A 5153-nucleotide genomic window follows, 5' to 3' on the forward strand; every position below is an offset into this window, starting at 1 on the left:
CCGTTGGAAGACTTCCTTGAGATCATGATACATCTTCTTAGAACTTGGGTGCACGGAATATCTAGAAGTGTGAGCCTCGGTCATGATTCTTTCCCTGAGATCATCTACATTTGGATCACATAGCTGCCCTTGGTACCTTAGTGTACCATCATCCATGCTAAGGGTAAAAGCCATAATTTTATGTTTTTGAATCTCCTCCTTCAATTGCACCAAAAATGGATCGTCGTATTGCTTCTCTTTGACTTCCACAACAAATGATGATTCAACCCGATTTTGTACAATTACCCCTCCGTCATTAGAGTCCGTAAGACGAACTCCTAAACTAGCCAATCGATGAACTTCCTTGGACAATGGCCTTTGATATGCCTCCAAGTGTGCTAAACTACCCATAGATTTCCGGCTAAGAGCATCTGCCACAACATTGGTTTTCCTGGGGTGATACAGAATATCGATGTCGTAATCCTTGAGTAACTCAAGCCATCTTCTCTGCCTCAGAGTCAGCTCCTTTTGTTTGAAAATATATTGAAGGCCCTTGTGGTCCGTGAATACATCCACATGGACCCCATACAAATAATGACGGCAAATTTGCAATGCAAAAACCACCGCCGCAAGTTCTAAGTCATGTGTTGGATAATTCTGTTCATGATTCTTGAGTTGCCTAGAAGCATATGCTATAACCTTGTCGTGTTGCATTAATACACACCCAAGCCCAATTCTTGAAGCATCACAATATACCACAAATCCATTTGTACCCTCTGGCAGGGTCAACACCGGCGCTGTAGTCAATCTTGATTTCAACTCCTGGATGCTCCTTTCACAAGAATCAGACTATTGGAACTTAACCACTTTCTGAGTCAATTTAGTCAACGGAGAGGCAAGAGAAGAGAAACCCTCCACAAACTTCCTGTAATACCCTGCTAAGCCCAAAAAATTGTGAATCTCGGTTGGCGTTGTATGTCAAGGCCAATTCTTCACCGCGGAAATCTTTTGAGGATCAACCTTAATTCCTTCTCTGGAGACAACATGACCCAAGAATGTGACAGACTCAAGCCAAAATTCATATTTTGAAAACTTCGCATACAATTGGTGCTGATGAAGAGTCTGTAAAACTGCCCTGAGATGATCGGCATGGTCCTCTCGATCTCGTGAATCCACAAGAATATCGTCAATGAATACTATCACAAAGGAATCTAGAAAAGGCTTGAAAACCCGATTCATAAGATCCATGAAAGCCGCTGGGGCATTTGTTAGCCCAAAAGACATTACCAGAAATTCAAAGTGCCCATACCGGGTCTGGAAAGCTGTTTTCGGAATATCTTGCTCCCTGATCTTCAATTGGTGGTACCCGGACCGTAAATCAATTTTGGAGAAGTACCTAGCACCCTGTAACTGATCAAACAAATCATCTATTCTTAGTAATGGGTATTTGTTTTTGATTGTGACTTTGTTGAGCTGCTGGTAGTCAATACACATACGTAGTAATAGATTCATAAGATCCATGAAACCCGCCTGTCCTCCACCACTAGTTGGCTATGTAGGTGGAGTAGCAACTAGAGCAAAAACCATAGCCTAAGTACCCTGAGAAGGTCAACCCCTGATGCCTGGGACAATCTCTCACCATGTGCCTAGTATCACCACACCCAAAACAACCTCTCTGCGGGCGGGGCTGCTGGTACTGAGCCTGACCCGAAAATCTAGAATAACTATTATAAGCACACCGTGCAAGAGGTGCACTAGAAGATGGCTCTCCAAAATAAGTACTCTGAAGTCCCTGAATAGCTGGAGCACTGTGAGTAACTTGAAGTGAAGAAATAAGTGGTCGACTGATATATCCTCTGTTGTGACGAGCAGAAATTGCAGAGCGTGAATCACTAAATTCTCCAAAATCTTGAGGCCTCTTGGCCTCCCTATCCCCTCACTCCTGGTCGCGGATTCACTCCAACCTCCTAGCGATCTCCACAACCTGTTGAAATAGAGTATCGGTCACCAACTCCCGTTCCATCCCAAATCTGAGACCATAACCGAGTACCTTAATAAATATACGGACTCACTCTCTAATTGTGGAAACCAAAGCGGGTGTATGATGGGATAACTCGCTAAACCTCATATCATACTCGGACACCGTCATAGTCCCCTGGCACAATTGCTCGAACTCGGTGCGCAATGCATCCATGAGGGTCTGTGGAACGAATTCCCTTAAAAATAGATAAGTGATCTGAGCCTAAGTAAGTGGTGTTGCACCAACGTGCCTACTCTCCTCATAAGCCTGCCACCTCTATATGCCAACCCCATCAGCTAGATAGTGGTAAGGTCGACCCCGCTCAACTCCACTATGCCCTTAGTGCGCATAATACACTAACACTGGTCTAGAAAACCATGTGCATCCTCAGAAGTTGCGCCACTGAAAGTAGGAGAAAAATACTTCTTCAACATCTCTAACCTCTTCTACTCCTCCTCTGACGCCAGCGCCCTGACCTCAGGCTGAATCGCAATCACGGACTACATCGGCATAAAACCCAGAGCCTGATCAACATGAGTCTGCTGCTCTGGAGTACGGGCGGCGGGAGTCTGAGCTCCTCCCCTAGTTTGAGAAGTAGTTGTTGCAACCGGAATCAATCCATCTTGAGCCAAAGTACCAAACATGCTCAAAACATGCGCCAAGTTCTCCTGAAGTCTAAGGGTAGTAACAGGCGCCTCAGGTGTCTGCTCCCCAATTGGAGCTACTGGTGGCTCCTAAGTCACGGCCCTAGCACGGCCCCTCGGTGCAGCACGTGCTCCGCCTCTGCCCCGGCCTCTAGCAACACCGGCACCCGGGGCAGCATCAGCAGTAACTGAAGCTCATGTCCTCACCATCTGTGAGAGAATTGAAAGACAAAGGCTAAAATTCTGAAATTAATAAATTCGCACGATAAGGAATGGAAGAAGGGAATTTCCTAATAGTTCTTGTAGGATTAGTACAAACGTCACTATACTGATCCACAAGACTCTACTAAACTGGCTTATGACTCGTAGAACCTAGGAACCTAAAGCTCTGATATCAACTTGTCACGACACAAAAATTACACCTTAAGGATCGTGATGGCACCTAGTTCCCAAGACTAGGTAAGATTATCACATAGCAAGATAAACAGAACAAAACACCAACTTAAATATTATGAAAGCTGAAAAGTACCATAACATATTCAAAAGCAGAACACAACAGTCACAAAAATCCCAAAACCTGATAATACTGAGTCATAAGCCCTACATAGAGTACACAAGAAATCTCGAAATACAACACTGTTTGGAAATACAATAAACAGAAGCAAAGAAACGATAGAAGATGACTTCGAGGCCTGCGAACGGAACAACAAGTATACCTTGAAGTCTCTGCAACTCACCTCAAAACTCTAGCGACAAACACAATCTGAGGTACCTTGATCTACACAAAAATGTGCAGAAGTGTAGTATGAGTATACCACAATCGGTACTCAGTAAGTTTCAAGACTAACCTGGTGGTGTAGTGATGAGGTTCAAGTGTTTGAGCGACGGTTCGCATCCAGGAATGGCCAATTGGCGGCTGATATGCATTTAATGTGTCACGACCCGAATTTCCCACCTTCGGACCGTGATGGCGCCTAAAATTTTACTTGCTAGGCAAGCCAACGTTAGAATAATATTAACCTTTTTAAAAATAATTTTTAAATTTATTAATAACAAGGAAGCAAATGCGGAAGCAATTTTGAAATAATCCATAATAATAACGGTGTCTAAATACCATCCCAGAATTGGTGTCACAAGTGCAGGAGCTTCTAGAATAAATACAAATAAAGGTCTGAATAAAATAAAGCTGTCTGGAAATAAACACACAGCTAAAGTACAATAGACGGGGACTTCAGAACTGCGGACGCCATGCAGTTATACCTCAAGTCTCCTCTGATAGCTGAAATCCGAGCAAGTCTATGGCACGCCGCTGGGACCAACTCCAAAATCTGCACAAGAAGTGTAGAGTGTAGTATCAGTACAACCGATCCCATGTACTGGTAAGTGCTGGGCCTAACCTCGACGAAGTAGTGACGAGGATAAGGCGGTTCACTTACATTAACCTGTACGCAATATTAGTAACAACAACAATAATAGAAATAAATCAGGTAATTCATTTATAATAATTGAAGGCAACTCAGTAGTCATAACCAATTATCATTTCCAATAATTCTGGTGCAGCGTGCAACCCGCTCTCACAATATATTCACATTCAATTCTGTTGCAGTGTGCAACCCACTCTGACGATATATTCACATTCAGTTCTGTTGCGGCGTGCAACCCGCTCCTCCAACATATTCATTTTAATCAAGTCTATTGCGGCGTGCAACCCGATCCTCCAATATAGACTTTTAATAAGTCTGTTGCGGCGTGCAACCCGATCCTCCAATATTAACTTTTTAACAATTCTTATAGAAGAAATTCTCCCAATAAATGTAACAATTAATATAATTACAAGACAACAAGCATACAATAATTATGGTTTAATTATGAAGCAAACAATGACAAATAGCAAATTATTATGAAAATTAGGGAGCAAATAGGCAGTTTAATATTTATTATGCTAAATGTCAAATAACAATTAAGGCACATAATTCAAATAGCATGTAACAATTAAATAACCTGTGCAGAATATCAATATAAATTAACAATTGAAGGGATAATAAATAAATAATAAAAACGAATAGGAATGCGATAACAAGACAAATATTAACTAAAACATGTAAACCATAAAGTGAAATCATTTAAGGAAAAAAACAATGACAGGTTCAAATCATCAACCATTTCCAGCATAAGAATAACCACAAGAATCACCCCGAAGCACCACGTACCATAAGTCACAAATCACCCTTATGACACCGCGTGATCTTCACATTTAAAACATTTTTCCCCTACATAGATTCAGGCGCATAAGCCCCCTTATCTCGCCGCGTGTGCATCACAATGAATTATTTTCCCTTACTTGCAACACGCGCATAAACCCCTTTATCTCGCCGCATGCGCATCAATATACACACCACCCATATGTCATTGCATGTGAATCCATTCACAACACAAAAATCAACTACACCACACATGCACATATGCCACCACATCGCCCAAACAACAATACCAAATCCACAACAATACAT

The sequence above is a fragment of the Nicotiana tomentosiformis genome, chromosome 4 (genome assembly GCF_000390325.3).
Source record: "Nicotiana tomentosiformis chromosome 4, ASM39032v3, whole genome shotgun sequence".
Classification (NCBI taxonomy): Eukaryota; Viridiplantae; Streptophyta; class Magnoliopsida; order Solanales; family Solanaceae; genus Nicotiana; species Nicotiana tomentosiformis.